We start from the raw sequence: 23,638 nt of genomic DNA, 5'->3' as shown, positions 1-23,638 counted from the left end.
ATTTTGAGCATAAAGTGGGCTAACTGTAGGGGGGGGCTGCCATAACATGTTGGGGTCTCGGTTGCCGTACTCCCGTCTCCTTGTGGTCAATTATTTGGTAACACTTTATTTGAAGGCTACTTACATAAGGGCTTCATAACACATTCATAAGCACTGAATAATGTGTTTATGAAGCACTACTTGAACATTTATTAAGTGCTTATGTCGGTTCTCGCAACCTGACATAAGATGTTTTATGAAATAAATGACATTGTAGTGACATAATAAGAATAAACGTTGAACATATTTACAGCACTAAACATATTTAAATCCTATACATAATTGCATCAATCATCTTATCCATGCCATGGGGGGAAGAGGGGATGGTTCCCAGGCATATTTCACCTGATATTAATACAATGTCGTCTTAAGAATGCTGACATAAATAGTTATGTATAGTGTTTTAAATGTGTTTAGTGCTGTAAATATGTTCAAGGTTTATTCATATTATGTCAGTACAATGTCATTTATCACATACAATGTGATTCTCCTCCACCAACTCCTCGGCGCCCCTCATTTTAACACGAGGAGGTGCTCCAAAACATTTGGCCACAGTACTGTGACCTTTTCTGGTATTACTGCCACTTCAACATCGTAATTCTACGCCTTTTTTTTTCTCAAAGTTTTCTGACTTTATTCTCAAAGTCTGCTGTTTTTATTTTTAATTACAGTGGCCCTAAAAGGCCGTCATAATTTAAACACATCGCTGCTTCCGAAACAAAATCTCGTATGTTCATTTTTTGTCGTTTTGTACTTTTTTTTTTTTTTATAGAATTTGAAAATGCCTGCTGCCTTTTACCAAATGCTACAATTTCATAATGAATGGACCAATAGAAAAGCTCAGAAATGAAAAAATCTAGTTCCAACTTTAAACTTCTGTTTAAAGTGACAAACTTTTTCTTTCTACTGTAAAGTAGCCAATTTGGAGATACAGTTTTTTTTTTTCTTCAGACAGCAGAGATAAATAAAGGTTCATTCCTAAAAGCATCAGCCATAACACTTTCTGGGGTGAAATCAATCAATCAATCAATCAATCAATCAACCTTTATTTAGTCTCGGAGAACATTGAGGGTGCCCCTCATTTACAGTGTTGCCGAGTTAGTCCAGAGTAAGGGACTGATGATGTGTAAGAACATTTCAGATAAATTAACAACTCAAATCAGGTAAGTATAAAAAGTGAAACATTATTAATAATAAAAAAATACATAAAAAATATAATAATAGAATACATAAAATAAAAAGTTAATAAAATCAAGTTAAAATCACAACAAGGAAGATAAAAAAACAAATATATTAAAATGACAAATATTAATAAAACAATAATCATTAAAATATGAATATGAATAATAATGGATAAAATAACATAGATAATAAAATAATGAAAAGATAAAACTAGTAAAAAAATCAGGTGAAATCAGTTGCAGTTGCATCAACTTTGACAAACGCAGCCTTTTAGCCTTTATGACAACCGACTGAGATTTTGTAGGTGTTATACAGCCTTATGAACACTCCATAGCCTTATAGACACTTTGTTATTGCATATAAATGTGATTAATATGGTACTAAAGGTCCCATGATCATTTATTTGGTCTGCTTTTTTCCTCATTAGAAATCCCACTAAGGCTGAGGCCTGTTTAACATTTCTATACGTTCTCACAAGACATGAGGGCAGCACATCTCTAGCGCATAAGCACATGCTCATACATGCGCATTCAGTAATTGAATTGTATGGGGTAACATACCATGTCAATGGGGTGGGCTGTGAAGTCATTGATGCAAAGCAGTTTCCAACGTTTTACATTCAAAGCTGCAGAGTAACACATTAGTCAGTTGAACTGCTTGGAGAGTTTCTTTATGCATGTATTAAGCAGCTTATATGCAGTAGAAGATGCCAGAAGGCTGTGCAATGAACCATTTACTGTGGTATGATGTTTCTTTTGTGTAGGTGTCAGCTTCCAGAGAGAGAGTAACCCTTACATCCGCAGCTTCTCAACTGTACATTCACTGATGCCAGTATAGACTGTATTTCTACTATAGTCTACTGATTTTAACATTTCCATACAGTTTTCCAATAATAGCAGTTTGTCCAGTTTAACAATTTGGGAAAAAAAAACAACATTCAATATAAAACATGCCATAACTTCTGCACATGCCACATGTAATGTTCCTTCTTTTTTCCCCCCAATATGTTAAATTCAGCAAATAAATAGAAAGTCCACGGACTTTTGCAGATAAAATGCCATATTTTGTCTCTTTAAGCAAAGGTATTCGCACTTTTGCGTATGACTCAGTCTAATAAAACGGTGCCTAATCTGAGTGCCACTCAATTATTGATGTTATACAAAGTTTACAGCGTAGTAGACGAGACCTCTAAGAGCTGTATACCGCTCAAATTGTGCCAGAATGTATTTTGTACAGTTGAACTGTGTGGCTTAACTCTTCTGAAAAGGTAAGGTGTTTGTTGCTGTTGGTGGAAAATCTCATATCTTCATTTTTGTTGTTTTTCAGTTTATGACATAATTTGACAATACCTGTTACACTTTATTTTGTATGTAAATTTCATGATGAATGGACTAAAAGAAATGGCCTAAAATGACTTGTAAAAAAGTCTGGTTCCATTGACTTGCATTAAAAGTAAAGTAGGTTTTTTCCTTCTCCTGTAAAGTTACCATTTTGGAGATAGGAGGTTTTCTTCCAACAACGGCGATATGGCAGTGGAATTAGGTACCAGAAAGCCATTCAACCACTTTAAGGTGCACCCACTGCTGAAACAGCACAGCTTGTACAATCTTCATAGTAAAGGCCAACATGCCCAATGCCAGCCATTGGCTTTTAGCTGTAGAGCAGTGGATCTACATTCTCTGGAGTGAAAGTGCTCCATCCCAAACCTTTGTGATGAGTTCAGCCAATATTAATACCGAGGGTTATTCCTAATTAATAGCCTTGATGTTTGAAGAAATGCTGGATGAGCAAGTTCAAACCTTTGGAAAAGTTCTCTATGTCCAGCGAGAGTTGTTCCCCTTCCTCATTATTTGGGACCATCAGTTTGCATATTATGCATTATGCATGACAGTGGGAATCCAAGACTTTGTATGGCATTTACTTGGTTGGGAACCAGTGAAAAGTACCCAACATTGATAGTAAATGAACATGCATGTATGGATCTGCAGATTTTTCTGCCACACTAATGCATTAGAAGGTTAATCAGATCTTAACTACCATTCTTGTAAACTGCAACGCTGCGCAAAACTTTTTCTTATTCTTTAGCTCAAAACATGCAGGGGCAAAGACCCAGAGATGCTGGAAAAAGTGTGTTCATCCTTAAATAAATTATTGAATTTATTTAGTATAATTATTATTTTTTTTCCTCAGTACAGAAAGACTGAAGCAGTGCAAGCGACTGATGAGGAGTGGATGAATAATTTAGGGTTTGGAGGGTTTGGTGAGCTTGCCAGTTGGACTCGGAGCTGAAAGTGAGAGGAGGAAAAAAGTGATAGAGAGGATGAAATTCCCTGAGCCACTGCAAACAGAAACAAACTCCAGCTAACAAGTCTTACTGAGAGTTAGAGCGCTGTCTAAAGAAAACAGGCTTCCTCTGGGAGTGTACCCTATTAGACAACGTGTGCTATTAAGGCCTGTTTCATGTCCATACTTTAACTAATGGCTATATTTTTCAGTTTATTGCTACATAACTACTTCTGATTTTACAATATTAGCTGAAGAGTGGCGGTGTTTATGGATTTGATAGTTAAGTGTAAGCTTGATAGGGCTACTAACGGTTATTTTTATAATTAAGCTATAATGGGTCATTCTCCAGAAACGTCCACTTTTCTATTTCTCTACTGGTGTTTCTATTTCTCTACTGACCCTTGTTGGTGTTACATATAAGAAAGGCATTTCTGATGAACAATGCATTTTACAAAACGGCTGCTACAGATGCATCAAACCACGTGCTGTCAATCATGGAATATCCCCTAAAATATGTCATTTAATTCATTTGTGTTTAATTTTTTCACAATTACCTCAGAATAAAGTCGGTGACTCCAGTGACGTCAGCTAAAAGCTTCATATGAGGTCAGGAGCTGAATGAGAAAATCTCTGAGAACTGAAAGACACAGTGGACTCTTTTCTTCATAGAGCCTCAGAAAACAGGTCAAAGGAGGTCGAGTGACGTCATCACTGTGACCTTTATTTCTAATTAAGAGAATTTCTGATATGCAGTAACATCAGTGACACGACTCCTGGGGACCACAACTTTCATTTTATTTATCGCTGCTGTCGGAAGAAAATTATTTTCCAAAAATAAGTTAAGTGATACTCTTTTGATCCCACAAACGGGGAAATTTGATCCCACCTCTGCATTTAACCCATCCGTGAAGTGAAACACCACATACACACTAGTGAACACACACATTAGGGGCAGTGAGCACACTTGCCCAGAGTGGTGGGCAGCCCTATTCACGGCGCCCAGGGAGCAATTGGGGGTTAGGTGTCTTGCTCAAGGACACCTCAGTCATGTGCTGTCAGCTCTGGGGATTGAACCGGCGACCTTCCGGTCACAGGGCCAGTTCCTTAATCTCCAGCCCATGAACAAAAATAGTAACTTTACAGGAGAAGGAAAAAACCTACTTAACTTTCAGTGTAAGTCAATGGAACCAGAATTTTTCCCATGTCATTTTAGGTTATTTGTTTTAGGCCATTCATCATAAAATTTACACACAATGTAAAGAGTAAGAGATACTTTTGAATTATGTCAAAAACTGAAAAATGCCAAAAATGGAGATACAAGGTTTTCTTCCAACAGCAACGATATATAGTTTTTTTTTTTCCATTTGTTTTCTTTGTCATTTAATTAATATATTCCATGGTCATGTATAGATTATTGCAGTTAAAAGTAAAAATATGGCCTCAACCTTTCCACATGACTGTGGGGACGAGGCTCTTCTGTAGTGCCTAGAATTCTAGATCATTGATTTAAAAACCAATATTGCTAAACTGACAGTTTAAGAAGGGGTAGCTGTTAAAATAACGTTTTATTTTAAAATGTAAATAAATTGTAACCCTAACATGTTTTTTAAGTGTCACATATCTGTACATGCTAGGGACACAAAAATAATGTTTTGTAGAAAGACTCGTTTATTATTAAATTAATTTAATTACCCCCCCGCCGCCAATATTATACTGTATTGCAATCTGTCAGACAAGTATCATATGAACGGTATCGAGCATTAGAGAAAGCTTTTGCTTTTAAAAATGTCACTATCCTTATTTACATCTAATTAGCACAAACACATTTTGTTTAATGTGTTTTAAAATACATGAGTAAAATTGGTATTCTTATGTAAGCAGTATACAAATTTATGCAACAAATTTTGTTGCAGCAAATGACTGCCTACCATTTGTTTGTCTGATAGCAGCAGGAGTGCAAGTGCCATTACTTACCCCATAGGTAAGGTTAATTGTAGCAATGGGGCATCTGGGAACAGTAAACTGATGCAAACACAATGAATTCAATACCGTTCTGTTATGATTTTCATCTCAAATGCATAAAAACTAGAAATATCTTCCTCAAAATAACTGTTTAGGGAAAAGAACTAGAAGAGCAAATACCATCATGATGTAATTAAGACATTTTACTTACAGAATCATCTTTAATATATGAATCAAAAATATAATTAACAAAAATAACTGAACTTAAATGAGGGGATATAGGCTTTAAGACACTTAGGCTACGTTTACACAGCAGGTGATCTTTTTCTTCGTATGTGACTCAGATGGGTTTGTGTGTCAGTGTGAGTAGATAAACACACTGAATCTGACGTTCAATTCCGAATTGAGACGCTTTCAGATGTGGTACTGAAATCTGATCCGTATCTGATCCACGGCAACGCGACTCAGTCTGAACAGCCAGGGCAGAATTCATGCAACTTTTACGTCAATCCAACTCGACATTCGTCATAATTTCATGCTGCTGAAACTCATAAACATTTAGGCTGATCTTTCTGTACGAAAAATTGGAGACTCATCGCCGCCGCTCCGTGTTCGACGAGGTTTCGGATGAAATGGCTGAACCTGGCCAGAGGAGAACGAGGCTGTAGCGTCAGAGAACCGTTTAAAGAATACATGAGACTCATCCAATACCCTCTGTGATTAAAGGAGAGCGAGGCTACGGTGTCAAAGAACAGCTAAAAGTCTGAAAGCAAAGATCCAACCAAAGAAGCGCCTTTTTTATGGCTCCAACACATTCTGGGTGATGAGCCCAGCTGTCAGTCAGTGAAGCTTCATGATGGCTCCTGTAATGCTGATCCTCCGGGAGCGGCTGGCGTTCATTGGCGGTTGTGATTGTTTACCTCTGGATGAGCCGCATGAAGCGTTGTTCTTTTGTGCATGTGGGTCAATTTAGGAGCTGATCTGTTCAGACTGACGTCGCATACACATTACATTTTAAAAGGTAATCTGGACATCAGATGTGGTGAGAAAATCAGATTTGGGCCACTTTTACCTGTAAAATTAGCTGTAAAATTAAAACTAACCTCGCCATGTGGAGGCTGTACTTTAGCCAGCTCTTACTGCAAGCTGTTTATATTGAGATGTCTGTACAGCTGGTGGAGGTTCATATTGAGCACTTGTAAAATTACGTAAACTATATGCTCATTTAAACCATTTACAGTTTACTGCATTGTTCTGTAATGATTTACAAGTGACATAAATCATTTTGAAATCGGATGAATCTTTTAGAATCACCCTGTATTACTGACCGTTTCCATTTCCAAAGCCTAAATCAACTTTTTGAAGCATTGAAAAATGTTTGTTTGCAGAAAAATCTTTGGGTGGAAACAAAGCTTTAGACTTTGTGTGCATCTTAAATATTTAATGATGCCGAACTTTAGAAAAGCAGTGGAATGCCTCTTTAACAGACCCTAACTGAGGTAAAGTGGGTGTTTTGAAGCAGGGAAAGTGGTCGAATGCAGGAAAGGGAGTTTCTAAATTCAAGTTCGGGATTAGACAGATTGTTGTATGTTATCTATTTTGTAGTCTTTAAAAAAATGAGAAAAGTGGAGAGTTGGACCTGAAGGACTTAAAGAATTAATGATGATCTTACTTCATTTGAACTGGACCTTTACTGGAGTAGCGTAGGACACTGCTTTTACCACTTCTGGTGATTCACTACCTTGTACAGTCCAGAAGCACAGTTATGGTTTAGTTTCATGATCATGCCTGGTGCATTCGGCCCGTTTCGTTATGTAGGCTTGCTGCTCTCGTTTTTGTTCTCCACACGATCCAATCACATTTCTGTATTTCGATCTTTAAGCACCTAATCTAGAAGGAAACTCTACTACACCAATATTGTACTTTCCTCTAAAACGACCTTGCTACAAATCATCCTCTGACCAAAAGCATGACTCATGCTTCCTCTCCCTTTCTACCTTTGTTTCATCTCTTTGTTTGATGACAGGGTGCACAGTTACCTGTCTAGGACATACCACTGATATCCATAGTAATCACGTTTGGAGGGCATTTCCCCACGTTTCAGAGTAATTACGTTAGGGAGAGATGGAAGAAAACGCCTTCAGCCTTAGACAGGAGAGATGTTCCTGATCAGAGAGGGCTGATTTCCATCAGTTCCCAACATACATTCATGACTTCGTCTTAAGAAGTGGGTTATGTCGATGTTGTTGGAAGAAAACCTCATGTCTCCAAAATCATAATTTTACAGGAGAAGGAAAAAACCTACCTTACTTTTAATGTAAGTCAATGGAACCAGGCATTTTTCCAAGTCATTTTGAGTTGTTTTTTTTAGTCCCTTCATCCTGAAATTTGCATACAATGTAAACGGCAACAGGTATTTTCAAATTATGTCCAAAACTGAAAAACATCAAAAATGGAGATAAAACCAATGTCTAAGACTGAACTTTGGAGATGTGGAAAAATACTCCTGACGATTTCCTTGAAAAACTGAAAGCAAGCTTCCTGATAAGAATGAAAGTTGGCCTTTGGCCTCCTTTAAGGCCTGACTATGTTTGTTCTATGTACCACATTATTTGTAAGTCACTTTGGATAAAAGCGTCTGCTAAATGTAAATGTAATGTAATAATGTGTAATAAAGAAAAAAGGATGGATAAAACGAGTTCCGAAAACGAGGCTACTAACTGTACAAGACCTGGTAGACCAACGAAATTGCCCCCATAAGATAAACAGTTCTTAAAGCTTTCATCTTTGAGAGAGAGGAGGAAATTACGATGGCGTTTTAGGGCCACTGTGAGTAAAAATAAAAATGGTAGACTTTGAGAAAAAAACGTCGTAATATTTCAAGAAAAAAGTCGTTTTACGACATTAAAGTGGCATTAATATCAGGAAACGTTGCAATATTGTGGCCAAAGGTTTTGCAAAGAGAAGCAGCACCTCCTCGTATTAAATGAGGGGTGTTGAGTTGGTGGAGTTTCATATCAATTCACCCCTGATGAAATACTCTGAAACGGTTGAGCAGGGAACTGTGTTTGTCTAGAATAAAGAGCCAGACAGACTTGGAGGAAACTGTCTGTTTTGCTGAAGAAGAATCGCAGGCAGGGTCGGCTATTCGTGGCTACATCTCCATGGCATTCAAAGAGGGCACAATATGTCTTACAGACAATAAGAATGATGATCAAAATGACCGATCCGCGAGAAGACGGGAGTACGGCAACCGAGACCCCAACGCCTAATGACAGCCCCCCTACAGTTACCCCACTTTATCCTTGAAATATTACGACTTTATTCTTGAAATCACAGCCATAGTGGTTAGATATCGTGCTTAGAAATGACCCAGAGCAACTGGACACAGTATGAGGCCAGTGTTTGATTTAGTTTGACATTACTTTATTTTTGTAGCTCCAGCCAATTTCAAGCACCGAACATCTCTTCTTAACTACGTGTGCTAAACTTCATAGACCTGATCTATTCAGTTCATCCTTTAAACCGACCAAGCATCTTCATGATCTCGTCAGATTTCCACGCTGTAATCAAGCTGGAAACAGGAGTGCAGGAGTTTCAATGAATCAAACCACTGCTTGGAATTTACTACATCCTTCTGTGAGTGGTTGAACTATGAACTATGGAACTCCTGACTTATCGAGACTTATTGTGTCCGGCCAGCAGATCCGTCTTTTGCAGCGTAACCCCCTTGATCCCGCATCGTACCGCGTCTGCTGCCGTGCTTTTCTTGGCCAGCGCTCGCAGCTCTTCTATTTCTGTGAGTGCGCTTTGGCAGCTGCATTTTCGTTTCCATTTGCCTCCATAATTCCTTGGCACGCCGTCACGCCACTTCGCCAGGCGCCTTTCGTGCCAGTTCACAGATGCAGTTATCGCTGCACAGTAATTTGTTTGGGGAAGGGAGTTAATTAGCGGTGGTGTGCATGTGTGTGTGTGTGTGTGTGTGTGTGTGTGTGCGCGCAGGGCTTCCTTTACCTGAATCGAAACACTCACACAAAAGCATGAAGCTCAGAAGGCCAACAGATGCCATAACATAGCAAGGAGAAAAAATATATTCATCGAGGAATTGAGTGACGCTTCCAGCAAATCAATACTTTTCACAAAGCTCTTCTTGCTTGAGCCCTTCGGGACCCTTTAACTGTTGTATTTTAGACTGCCAGCTGAAGTTTGAAGGGATTTAGCACAGTGTTGGATTGGGGGAACATAGCCACTGAATCTCTTCTACGAGGCTATGAAGACGCATCAGTGGTGCCAATATCTGGCAACAGATTAGTTTAGTCATATCTGGCAGCAGCAAGGATTAGAACAAGGCCTAGACGTGCAAGTGAATTAGAAAGTTGAGTGTTTAACCCCTATGAGAGGGAAAAAAAGTTGCACATGCACAAAACAGACCAGAAGTTAATTCCTTCCTCTGCATTTATCCAGGGGAATTTACAGTGATAGGTCTATGTAATGTTACGAGGCAGTTTTACTAACAGTGGTGCAGTCGTGGGCTAGAGGTTCTTGTAGGTTATCTTGTAGCTCCACCTTGCTGGTATACAGTTAGAGATTGACCACTGATTAATGGAAGGCGTGGATCGCTGACTATATTAAACTTGCTTTAATACATGAAAGAAAACTGCCTAGCGATGATTTGAATGTGTGAACTTCTTCTGAAACTTCTTCTGTTTCTTTTTTTAGGTAAGGATGAACTTTCATTGCCTCTCCTTCCTGTCCTGTCACACCTCCACGAACAAGTACAGTGCCTGTCTTTTTTTTGTCCTCTATTGTTTTGTAGATATGAACCTGCGCCTCAGGGTGTCGCGGTGTTGGTGTTAGGATATTATTGTTTTATTCATGTTATATTGGCCTGTGGATGGTGTATGTTGGGGTTTGGAACACCTTCACTTGCTTCTTCAGCTTATTTACAAATCAAGTGTTGAGGTTGATGTTTTTTAGCTTCATAATCAAAATGTGTTATAGGCATTATGATAGGAGGAGTGAGTTCTTTGGTTGAAAATGAACGGAAAAGCTCTTAATGCTCAACACGGCATCTGTTTTCGGAGAAGATCCTGCCCTTCACTAAATAGACAGTTTTTTTTTGCTGGTTATGCCAGAAGTGAGAAAATCCTTCCCTCATTTTGGAGATATGAACAGAAGCCAGAGCACCCTGGAAACTGTTTGAGTGAAGCATTACAAACTATTCATGGATTTTTGTCAGATTTTACCAGTGATTTAGATTTCAAGTATCTTTGACACATTAACATTCAGGTTTATAGGTCTCTTCTTGTTGTAAGACATAAGAGCACCACCTTGCTTTATTGGAAATAACTGCATTTCCAAGTTGGTTGCCAAGTGGACTGACTTTCCTGTTAGGAACTTTGAATGTTTTGAATAATATCTCTGAGGAAGCGCCGATATGAAATTGCTGATTATTACTAATACTGATTATTAACACTTAGGGATGCACTAATCATGATTTTTGGCCCATTTTTATTCCATTATTTTTACAAAGTGGCTTATTTTTTGGGCCAAATTTTGTTAGCTTTTCTTTGGGATAAATGAACCACATCAGCACGTTGCTTTTTATTAGCCAAACTTGTAATATAAAGAAAGTAAGAGGTTTCATAATTTCAGTAAATGCCAGATTTCTAGGCCAACATTGGCTACGTTTACACAGCAGGTAAAAGTGGCCCAAATCTGATTTTCTCACCAAATCCGATTTATTTGGCTGTTCAAATTCTCTTTTAAATGTGATCTGAATGCGACATCAGTCTGAACAGATCAGCTCCTAAACTGACCCACATGCGCAAAGAACGATACTTCATGAGGCTCGTCCAGAGCTAAACAGTAATGATGGCCAGTGAACGCCAGTCGCTCCCGAAGCTTTCGGTTTCACATCACAGGAGCAATTATGAGGTTCCAGTGGTTTGACAGCTGGGCTCATCACCCAGAATGTGCTGGAGTTGGCTGTAAAAAGGGCGTTCGGTCACTTCTCTGCTTCATGTCCTCAGATTCTTTAAACTGTCCTCTTTCACTGCAGCCTCGGTTTCCTCTGGCCTCGTTCGGCCGTTTTGTTCGAAACCTCTTCAAGCACGGAGCGGCTGCAATCTCTATTATTTGGTACAGAAACATCAGGCTAAATGTTTTTGAGTCTCAGCAGCGTAAAATTATGACGAATGTCGAGCTGGACTGACGTAAAAGTCGCATGAATTCCGATCTGGCTGTTCAGACTGAGTCGCATCACCGCAGATCGGATACGGATCGGATTTCAGTACCACATCTGAAAACGTCTCAAATCGGAATCGTCAGATTCAATGTGTTTTTTCTCCTCACGCTGGCCCACAGACGCATCTGAGTCACATATGAAGCAAAAGATCGGATCCAGGCCACTTTTACCTGCTGCGTAAATGTAGCCGTTGTGTATATTGTGCATAAATGATCAAGTGTCCCCAAAGCACACAGTGTGTAAACCTGTATTATCAACCTGTGGGTCACAACTCATTGTCAAGAACTGGTACAAAGGCCTGTTCTAACATCTCTGAGAATGACTTCCCAAGACAGTGATATCCTGCTGTCATTGTAAGTTAAAGGAGGCAGCCGTGCTGAAAGTGCAGGGACACAACTTGTGACGAAATAAAGCGGTTAATGTTTTACGTGGCCTAAAGTTTTATTACACACTTCTAAAACCTAAGAATAGCTCAACCAGTTTGCACTGAAGTCCCTGTAGTTACTAAATAATAAGCCTTAGTATGTAATAAGCCTGACTGGCATAAATAGTTGGAGCCCAAGAAGGTCCTCTGGTCACTATTATTGTGGTACTACTAGTAATCCTACATAAAACCGTCTGTTGTGAATTTGCCATCTTTCTCAGGGACGTTTCTCTCAGTGCTCCTCTACAGGAACTCTGCGTCCCTCTGATTTCCCCCTCCCCTTCATGTCTGTAATTAATTAGTGACTGTGGTCTCACTTCACTCATGTTCGCTCTCTCTGGCCTAATGGTCTAATTAGAGAGCCAGACTGGCGGCAGGTTAGTGGGTACAATTTCCTGGGGGAGGTTTAAGAGAGGGGTTTGATGAAAACCTTGTTTCCTTCATCATTCTGTATCTTTAAATGTACAGACAAGGACTCCAATTCAAAGTGAGCTTTTACCAAGCACCACCAGGGCTGAGTGACCAGGTCAGGACCAGACTGGTTTATGTGAAGCATAGATCACAAGTTGGAGATCTGAGTTTGAAGGTCCAGAGGAAGAAGCTGTTACTGAGAAAAGGAAAGGGATGACAAAAATGAAAGTTGCAAGTTAAACAAAGAAGCTCCAAGAAGAGTACAGACCTCAGCATCAGTAGCACAACTGTGTAAGCCTTGACCCTATTATAAGGAGATTTCGAGCTCGATCCCTGGTGGTCCTACAGCCATCTGTGGTCCAAGGGAGCACAATTGGCCTCACTCTCCCTGGGTGGGTAGGATGGTGTGGAAAAATATTCCTGCAGATTTGTTTGAAAACTGAAAGTAAAACTGGACGCAGTAAATAATTAGGATATTCACCAATCAGGCAGAACATCATGACCACCTCCTCGTTTCTACGCTCACTGTTCATCTTATCAGCTCCACTTACTGTATAGCTGCACTTTGTAGTTCTACAGTTACAGACTGTAGTCCATCTGTTTCTCTGATACCCTGTTACCCTGTTCTTCAGTGGTCAGGACCCCCATGGACCCTCACAGAGCAGGTTCTATTTGGGTGGTGGATCATTCTCAGCAGTAACACTGATGTGGTGGTGGTGTGTTAGTGTGTGTTGTGCTGCTCTGAGTGGATCAGACACAGCAGTGCTGCTGGAGTTTTTAAACACTGTGTCCACTCACTGTCCACTCTGTTACAGTCCTACCTTATCGGTCCACCTTGTAGATGTAAAGTCAGAGACGACAGCTCATCTGCTGCTGCACAGTTTGTGTTGGTCATCCTCTAGTCCTTCATCAGTGGTCACAGGACGCTGCTGGCTGGATATTTTTGGTTGGTGGACTATTCTCAGTCCAGCAGCGACACTGAGGTGTTTAAAAACTCCAGCAGCACTGCTGTGTCTGATCCACTCAGACCAGCACAACACACACTAACACACCACCATGTCAGTGTTACTGCAGTGCTGAGAATGATCCACCAAATAGTACCTGCTCTGTGAGGGTCCATGGGGGTCCTGACCACTGAAGAACAGGGTAACAGAGTATCAGAGAAACAGATGGACTACAGTCTGTAACTGTAGAACTACAAAGTGCAGCTATACAGTAAGTAGAGCTGATAAGATGGACAATGAGCATAGAAACGAGGAGGTGGTCATGATGTTCTGCCTGATTGGTGTACATTATATGTAGTTGTTGAGGCTTCTGTGTAATTTATAAAATGCTGAAAAATGAATGACGTACTAAATGACTGCTTTGAATGGGAACTAAAGAAATGCAGGGTAGGCTCCGACTTCTCTGCACTGTTGAATATATTATTATTAACTTGCTATACATTCAAATGATAGACCAGGGAGACTAGAGGGAACTGCCACTCTTATCAAGGGCTCAGAAGCTTAAAGCTAGAGACTGAGAGAAGAAGTTAAAGAAACTACTGGAAGAATAATGAAGTGTTGTGGGACGGAAGGGCAGAGCGGATGAAACGATCAGACGTGATTTGTGAAGAAATCTCCTACAGCATTGCCGCGCTCTCCTTGTGCACCGAGACACCACGGGCTGGAACTTCAGATAAGCTTGATGGAGTATCGGCTTATCGTTCAGCGTCATGGAGGAAAGAGCTTTGGGTGAAGTTCATCACAGGAATGTGTTTGAACTTTACTTGTCTAATGATAAACTCTCGCACAGTTTATTGGAAACACCTGACTTGCGCTTCCACTGACTGGCCACTTCATTGGAAACGCCTGCTTTGCGTGTCCTCTCGTTGGGCCACTTTATTGGAAACGCCTGCCTTACGCGTCCTCTCACTGGCCACTTTATTGGAAACGCCTGCCTTGCGCGTCCTCTCACTGGCCACTTTATTGGAAACGCCTGCCTTACGCGTCCTCTCACTGGCCACTTTATTGGAAACGCCTGCCTTACGCGTCCTCTCACTGGCCACTTTATTGGAAACGCCTGCCTTGCGCGTCCTCTCACTGGCCACTTTATTGGAAACGCCTGCCTTACGCGTCCTCTCACTGGCCACTTTATTGTAAACGCCTGCCTTGCGCGTCCTCTCACTGGCCACTTTATTGGAAACGCCTGCCTTGCGCGTCCTCTCACTGGCCACTTTATTGGAAACGCCTGCCTTACGCGTCCTCTCACTGGCCACTTTATTGGAAACGCCTGCCTTGCGCGTCCTCTCACTGGCCACTTTATTGGAAACGCCTGCCTTACGCGTCCTCTCACTGGCCACTTTATTGGAAACGCCTGCCTTGCGCTTCCTCTCACTGGCCACTTTATTGGAAACGCCTGCCTTGCGCGTCCTCTCACTGGCCACTTTATTGGAAACGCCTGCCTTGCGCGTCCTCTCACTGGCCACTTTATTGGAAACGCCTGCCTTACGCGTCCTCTCACTGGCCACTTTATTGGAAACGCCTGCCTTGCGCGTCCTCTCACTGGCCACTTTATTGGAAACGCCTGCCTTACGCGTCCTCTCACTGGCCACTTTATTGGAAACGCCTGCCTTACGCGTCCTCTCACTGGCCACTTTATTGGAAACGCCTGCCTTGCGCGTCCTCTCACTGGCCACTTTATTGGAAACGCCTGCCTTGCGCGTCCTCTCACTGGCCACTTTATTGGAAACGCCTGCCTTACGCGTCCTCTCACTGGCCACTTTATTGGAAACGCCTGCCTTGCGCGTCCTCTCACTGGCCACTTTATTGGAAACGCCTGCCTTACGCGTCCTCTCACTGGCCACTTTATTGGAAACGCCTGCCTTGCGCGTCCTCTCACTGGCCACTTTATTGGAAACGCCTGCCTTGCGCGTCCTCTCACTGGCCACTTTATTGGAAACGCCTGCCTTGCGCGTCCTCTCACTGGCCACTTTATTGGAAACGCCTGCCTTGCGCGTCCTCTCACTGGCCACTTTATTGGAAACGCCTGCCTTACGCGTCCTCTCACTGGCCACTTTATTGGAAACGCCTGCCTTGCGCGTCCTCTCACTGGCCACTTTATTGGAAATGCCTGCCTTACGCGTCCTCTCACTGGCCACTTTATTGGAAACGCCTGCCTTACGCGTCCTCTCACTGGCCACTTTATTGGAAACGCCTGCCTTACGCGTCCTCTCACTGGCCACTTTATTGGAAACGCCTGCCTTGCGCGTCCTCTCACTGGCCACTTTATTGGAAACGCCTGCCTTGCGCGTCCTCTCACTGGCCACTTTATTGGAAACGCCTGCCTTACGCGTCCTCTCACTGGCCACTTTATTGGAAACGCCTGCCTTGCGCGTCCTCTCACTGGCCACTTTATTGGAAACGCCTGCCTTGCGCGTCCTCTCACTGGCCACTTTATTGGAAACGCCTGCCTTGCGCGTCCTCTCACTGGCCACTTTATTGGAAACGCCTGCCTTGCGCGTCCTCTCACTGGCCACTTTATTGGAAACGCCTGCCTTGCGCGTCCTCTCACTGGCCACTTTATTGGAAACGCCTGCCTTGCGCGTCCTCTCACTGGCCACTTTATTGGAAACGCCTGCTTACCTACACTATAAAGTTGTATACACTGTAAAAATACACTATAGCATGTGTGTTGCCAACAACTTATCAGCCATCCTCTGCTCCATTTACCATTGGTCAATTTCTGACCACAGGACTGCTCTTGTCTCAATATTATTTGGGTGGTGGACCATCAGCAGTGACCCAGACACGATCGTATCTTCAGTGCTCGTGGTCTTGCTGAGGTTTTTACGTGTCAGTGACACGGCTCGGTTGGATCACCACCACCACCAGGTGTGGATTTGTGGTCAGAAACGGTCCACTAATGAAGTCCTAGAGGATTAAAATCTGACATGGTCATCAGCTACAGTTTCTAACTGGACACCAGCAAGATGGAGCTACAAAGGAGGGGTTTCTCATAAAGCGGCCGGTGAGTGTAATGCAGTGATGCAGTATATTTCTGGCCACAAGGGTGTGCTTGAGCACTGATGCAGAGAAAATGAAAAGCACTGCATTTGTTCAACACTCATGCCTGTGGTGATCAAAGCTGCAGCTAAACAAATATAAATAGTCTAGAAATGGCGAAAGATGAATTGGCTGGGATTGAAAGACTTTTAATGCGATTGAAACAGTGATGGGACCGAGAGATGAGAGGAGACGCTAATGGAACAGTGGATTTTCTTTATTTGCAGATGCAAATATGGGCCACTGCTTTATCTCAGTGGTAAAACATAAGACAGGCTGTAAACTCGTCTTTCAGTCAGCAGCTGGAGAGCTGTTGTTTAGACAGGTGGTCAAAACAGAGTTTTTTTCCGTTTCATGTCTGAAATGCATCTGTGTTTTTCTTAAAATATTAACCCATTTAAGCCCAATTTTCTCCCAGCAACGTGGATGTGTGAAACTTCCCCCTTGGCCAGTCCCATAACACAACACTGAAGCTGCTTTTACAGAAGTTTGTGAAAATATAAGTCAAAATTAGGATCAGTTAATAAATTAAACCCACTTACACAATAAATAAACAACTGATATTATTGTAGTTGAATTCAAAAGCAGTGAACCATCTACAATTATGGCAGCGTCCTGATATATTGATGGAAACGTTCAGTGATGGACGAAGTACACAAAGCATGTAGTTGAGCTAAAGTAGAGACACCCAAGGTAAAATATCACTCCAGTAAAAGTAGAAGTTCCTCCCTTTAGACCTCCACTTGAGTAAAAGTACTAAAGTATCTACCTTCAAATGTACTTAAGTATAAAGTAAAAGTACTAAAAGAGTAATTAACTTAATTCAACTTAGTTCCAAGTTTAAGTTGAATAAAAACTGGCTTTAAACTCAGGATCACAGATGAGCTCCTTTACTATGTTGATCTGTAGGCGTCTGTTCATAAACATAAACCAGCCCAAACTCATTTACTATAAAATGAAATGGTGTTTGTAGAAATTCAGAAAAAAGCCGCGTCAGTCTCGACTGCATATGTGGACATATTTCTATATTGTGCTCTATTTACACAAAGTTAGGTTAGTTCATCATTTATGTTGAACAGACTCTCCCAAAGTTTTACGCTGCTGCGCTGACGTTGAACCGCGTGCTGCACTGGGTCGGTATGACCAACAGGTCAAAACCAGCTCTAAACAAAGTGACCGCTGGGCCCTGATTGGTGCTCTGGCTTTGCGCTTCTTTCGTTTTGACATGTTACGTTTTTATACACACAGAAACCAAAAGGAACGACAGATTTCTCAAAATGTAGGAGGAAAAAGTCGGATATTAGACTCTGAAATGTAGTGGAGTGAAAGGAAAAAGTGGAAATACTTCAGAAAGTATGGATACAGGAAATAACTATTTAAGTAAAGTAACTAATTACATTTACTTAGTTACTGTCCACCACTGGAAACGTTGCATGTAGTCTCGCATTCATACAGCCTATTATATATTTATAATTTATTCTTTAATCCAGCCCACACATCTTTAATATTATGTTCTGTGGCTAAATATTTACACCACATTTACTTCAACCGTCAGACACAGTGGCTGGTTACCTTAAATGCTTCACATACAAGCAGTTTAGACTGATTACTACCTTGTTAAAAAGTAAAAATAGAGCGCCGCATCCAAGCGGAACCACTTAAAAGAGTCCTCGTGGCAGCATGAATGCTGTTCACTAAGCAGGCGTAACTGTAATTAAGTTCTAACTAACTAAGCCATTGTTCTATTTTGGGCTGATGGTTAAATTTGCCTTTGTGAATTCATTCTTTACAGAGCGTTATATAAGAGTTATGCAGTACCCTCTTAAAAAGGCAGCCCTGGAAGTTACACACCCAAATCTCGAGGCTTTTTACTCCAGCAGTACATAAACTAGAGAGAATGTCGTGATGTAATGTCACTGAAAAGCCTTCAGAATTGTAATTGAAAACAGTTAAAGGTATTAAAATCAATCTGTAATGATTTACATTCATGGCGTTTGGCTGACGCTCTTATCCAGAGCGACTTACAGTTTGATCATTTTACACAGGGAGGCCAAGGTGGTGTTAGGAGTCTTGCCCAAGGACTCTATTGGTGTAGTGTAGGGTGCTGACCCAGGTGGGGGATTGAACCCCAGTCTACAGTGTGGAAGGCAGAGGTGTTACCCACCACACTAACCGCTGATCAGCAAAAAAATTAGGCACTTTCCTAAACTGAATTTTCTTAATTATATTTCAGTGACTCCAAATGAAAGAGATCATGTCCCACAACACTTTCTGCTATTAGGGCATTGCGTCAGCAGGGCTCTACTTTGACCCTGCCAAATTTGGAGTCGATTCCTCCTCTAGATTCAAAGTCATTCAGGCTAATTCAAACTAATGTCCTGCACCCCTGGTGGCCTCTCCAAGTGGCATTTTTGACTTTTCCAAGTGGCCTCTTGGGCCACTTCCAAGTCTCCCAACCTCTCCTACATCTTAATAAATGAACTTATTTGCACTGCATGAAAAGTATATGTATCTATATTTTATGGCATATATAACCTCTTATAACGTATAATCTTAATTTTTATACCTGTTTACATTGCACCTCTCGGATGTGCGTCTCTATAACTTGCTGCCTTGCTACAGACTTGAGGGGGATGTCGTTGGAAAGCTCAGGGTCTCGGATTTCTGGTGATATGGGTTTCCAAGTAGATATTTTAATTATTTTTTTAAATGATTGTATTTCATTTTGACCCGTATAATTTTCCCCATGTACTGTTTGCACAAAAATGAGGGTTACTAACAAATAGTTTGAAGGAAAGACACTTGTCTCGTTTTGAAGAAGACACCCTAAGGTACGCAGTGGTCTGAAGTGTTTGTGTGTGAGACGTACCTGTGAGTGGCAGCGGCCGTTACGCCCCAGGGCTCCTGTGGTGTGCAGGCGGAATGACTTCCTTTGATTTTAATTCCACAGTCGTAGGTTTTAGAGTGTAATGGTCATCGTAATCCTGAGAGTCAGCCTATTCATTTGATGTGTAATATGTCCAAAGTAGAGATTTTAAGCTTTAATATGGTACCTTGGTTGCCTGTATTGAATCTGTAATGTTTCAGAGATACAGTTGTATATAATATGATTGATTTCTAATATGATTGATGGCTTTTTAACAGGGTTGTTCATTCATACATAGACAAACATGATCAGATGCCACCAGGTAAATATTTGAGTTTGTGACCCCTGCTCTGCTGGGTCATCATGCTGTACTATGTCCAAAATTTCAGTTTTATTAGTATATAAACAGGACATGTGAGCCACTCTGTTATCCCACCAAAGGCACTTCAGTCACATACTGTCAGCTCAAGGGGTCAAACCAGTGACCTTTTGGTCACAGGACTGGGTCCCTGACCTCCAGCCCATGACTGCCCCCTATAAATTATAAATATATATATTATAAATTATAATTTACCATTTAACAGAAAACATCCCTTTTAGAGCTCTACAGTTTCAAAGCAAAATGATTTCAGAAAACAATCAGAAAATTGAAAAGTTGTTATGGGAAATAAATCAGAATTGTTTTTTTTTTTTTTTTTGGTTGTATATACGATGTTAATTTGTGATGCACAAGGCTCTGTAATGTGGGAAGAAAATCTCCAGTTTTGACGTTTTTCAGTTTTTGACATAATTTGAAAATACCTGTTACCCTTTACATTGTCTGCACATTTCATGATGATTCGATTAAAAGAAATAACTCAAAATGACTTGGAAAAACGTCTGGTTCCATTGACTTGTGTTAAAAGTAAAGGACGTTTTCCATCTCCTGTAAAGTTGCCATTTTGGAGATAGAAAGTTTTCTTCCACCAACAGCGATATACTTTTAAACATTATTTGCACCCCTGTTATACATTTGCAGTATTTTCAAGGGTATATTATATTACCTGTTTCACTTAGTATAACAAAATTGCCATTTACTTGTTTGCATGTCGCTTTGTAAATGGTCAATAGTTCAAGTAGTAGCACTGTTTAAGTTTACATTACATGATGTTTTATTATTTATTATATTATAAACAAAGCATTAGATGATGACTGTATTAATAGGGACCTGTTATTACTAAGTGGTAACAAATTATTTTTTTATTATGAGTTTTTAATATAAGGCAAAAATAGAAGTTCTAATTGCGTAACATACTTTTCCATTCTTCCATTAATTTTGTAGTTACATGATTACATTTGAAAGGAAGAGCATAATTAGCAGAATGATTCACGATTTTAAGTGTTCAGTTGTTCCTGGACTCTTTTAGCTGTACTCAGTGTTTTGCTATATATAGTGCAGTGTTTCCTATTTGAGGTATAGGTGAACAGGTGATGTGTGAATTCGCCAGATACCTCATGCATATAGAAAGTTATGTAATAGACTGACTCTGTGTGTGTGTGTGTGTGTGTGTGTGTGTGTGTGTGTGTGTGTGTGTGTGTGTGTGTCTGTGTGCACACGTGTTCAAGAATCGTACCTGCTGAGCCTCTGTGACGTGCTACTGAACGAGTGGTTAATTAATACAATTAGCAAATTCTAACTCCACATTTCATAGCTAGGCTGCTCATTCTCAGCCTGTAGGCTTTTCATTCACTGGCCACTTTATTAGAAACCCATACCTTGTAGCTCCATCCTGCAGGTGGTTCAGTTAAAAATTGTAGCCCATCTGTTGATGCACTATTGGTGTTAGTCATCCTGGAATTGAATAGCAGACTGTGGGTGACAACAACGCAATGCAGCAGCCAGCTACTCAGCTACCAATGCAGGCATTGGAAACCAGTATGGGGCAGTCGTGGGCTGGAGGTTAGGGAACTGGCCTTGTGACCGGAAGGTTGCCGGCTCGATCCCCAGTGCTGATAGTCCATGACTGAGGTGTCCTTGAGCAAGACACCTAACCCCCAATTTCTCCCTGGGCGCCGTGGATAGGGCTGCCCACCGCTCCGGGCAAGTGTGCTCACTGCCCCCTAGTGTGTGTGTGTGTGTGTGTGTGTGTGTGTGTGTGTGTGTGTGTGTGTGTGTATTCACTAGTGTGTATGTGATGTTTCACTTCACGGATGGGTTAAATGCGGAGGTGTGGGATTAAAAAAGTATCACTTACTTAATGCCACCCCTACTAGAATCTACTAGAATGTGAAAGCAAGGGGTGTCTCCTGCAATCATTTGCCTTTGCTTGTAGGCAATTCAAGGCCAAAACATCCAGATGATATAAAATAGTGTTCAAATATGACAGAATGCAGTCAACAATTTAGTCCGGAGGACCATGAATGTGACTTGCAAGCAGAGTTTGGGTCGTACACCAACATATGTACTGAAAGAAACTGCCCTCAGTGTTTCTGGAAGGTAAATGGTTCAGCAATAAAAGATCTGCCATCAGCTGCTCAATCGCTTCTTTAACAATACCACACCTGAGTCTGAGAGTCTTGAGGTGAGCGCTGCTGTTCTGCTAACTGCTAAAGGTAACAGCAGCTGGATAGCTAACTTTCACTCACACCATTCCATTGCTGTGCTCCCTTCACTGGCTTCCTACAGTAGATTGAAGTCCCCGATGCTTGTCTCTTGCCTGTCCTGGCACCCAGATGGTGGAACAACCTTCCACTGGTCCCTTGTGGTCTTCAAATGCAGACTGAAGATCCATCTCTTTGTGAAACACTTCACATTACCAGGTTGAAGTGGCACAAATCCGATTTTTTGACCTAATGTGACTCAGATCTGATGTTTTCAGAGCAGTGTGGATCTTTTCGAATCAGACCTAAGCCGCTTTCATATGTGGTCCTAGATTAGATACCGATCTGATTCGTGGCCATGTGACCTTAATGCGATTGCCCAGATCAGAATTCTTGTGCTTTTTCAGTGTTACTCTGGCAGCAGCGCCAAACAGAAGTTAAAGCCTGTGAACAATGGAAAAGCAACACATCTCACCTTTTTCTCCTTCATCTGGCTCTAATAATGAAGCTGTGAGCTGATCAGAGTTATCGATCTTCTCAGCGAAGCTCGTTATGCTCGTTTGTGCTGATGATGCAGTGATTCATTCATGTGGCGTTACTGAGTAGGAAGAGCTAATGCCAGTCATTTTGTTCACATTAATGACGGATTTGAATCAGCTACTTAAACAAGTGTGAACTATTCGGTCAGAAAAAAATGAGCAATGAGGCCTGTAATGAGAACGTAGCATAAGTGAGCTCTAAATGAACATTCAATGGAAATGCATTGTACTGCACTTTTGCGGTGTCTTAATTGTGTGTCCTTGTTTCTAGATATAAGCCCTGGCTTTTGGTTCTGGCAGCGTCTTAGCTCAAGGGTAGTTTGGACTGTTTATACTAGCTCACTCGCTACATAAGGGAGTGACAACAAAGCACTTCTGTAAGTCGCTCAGGATAAGAGCATCTTCTAAATGTTCCTGGTTATTTAGGTATTTGATTATCTTCGTCTGTGTAATGTGCGTTAGAAAATAAGTCTGCATTTCATGGAAAAGAGGAGTTTTTGAGAGCTGCTAAGAGATGATAGAATAAATTCTGCCTGCCAAGACTCACTGCTTGCTCCTCTGCCCTTGATCAACTTTTGTAGCTCTGTATTCTGGATCCAACATGCAGAGTCAGATTTTTCTAGGCACCAAGAAAACTGGCATTGTCTGGATATCGTTCTCTTTAGAGCAGCATCCATGGTAGCTTGTTTGTTCATGTTACGGGACGGCAGGGAGGCAGACCGAAGTGCAAAGAGGAAATCCAGTGGACTGTGAATTGGTGATTGTGCACATTGGAGTGAAGGTGACCGAGAGCCAGGCCCAAACCACCGATATACTGATCGGCAGTCCATGGACTTACCACTGCACCACTGGGAAGCACAGGCAATAATGGGAAAAACATCTCAAGGAATGGGAAATAAAAAGGCGGGAAAAGAGCAAACAAAGGAGAGGCTGTCTTCAAACAAAGGCCAAACTAGAAAAGTGAAATAAAAGATAATCAGAAAACAAAAATTACTTTCTCTGTAATTATGAGAGGAAGGTGCACTTTGGGTTTCACTTGGTTGCTCTTAGGGGAGCAAA

The 23,638-nt window shown here is 41.2% G+C and overlaps 1 protein-coding gene across 2 annotated transcripts in view; it reads left to right on the top strand.

Annotated features, from left to right (window-relative positions):
• The window catches only part of LOC108441681 (receptor tyrosine-protein kinase erbB-4-like), a 249,159-nt gene that overhangs the window by 60,831 nt on the left and 164,690 nt on the right, over positions 1-23,638 (top strand). The window contains exon 1 of one of the 2 annotated variants that reach the window (XM_037543609.1): positions 10,223-10,244. The exons of the other annotated variant lie outside the window; for it this stretch is intronic. The gene's annotated coding sequence lies outside the window, so the exon portion shown is untranslated. Of the gene's footprint in view, positions 1-10,222; positions 10,245-23,638 lie in introns of those variants that run through there. 2 annotated transcript variants of the gene reach the window in all.

This window comes from Pygocentrus nattereri, chromosome 12, assembly GCF_015220715.1.
Source record: "Pygocentrus nattereri isolate fPygNat1 chromosome 12, fPygNat1.pri, whole genome shotgun sequence".
Classification (NCBI taxonomy): domain Eukaryota; kingdom Metazoa; phylum Chordata; class Actinopteri; order Characiformes; family Serrasalmidae; genus Pygocentrus; species Pygocentrus nattereri.
Note: the sequence above shows the minus strand (reverse complement) of the source record. Positions and strands in the feature narration are given on the sequence as shown.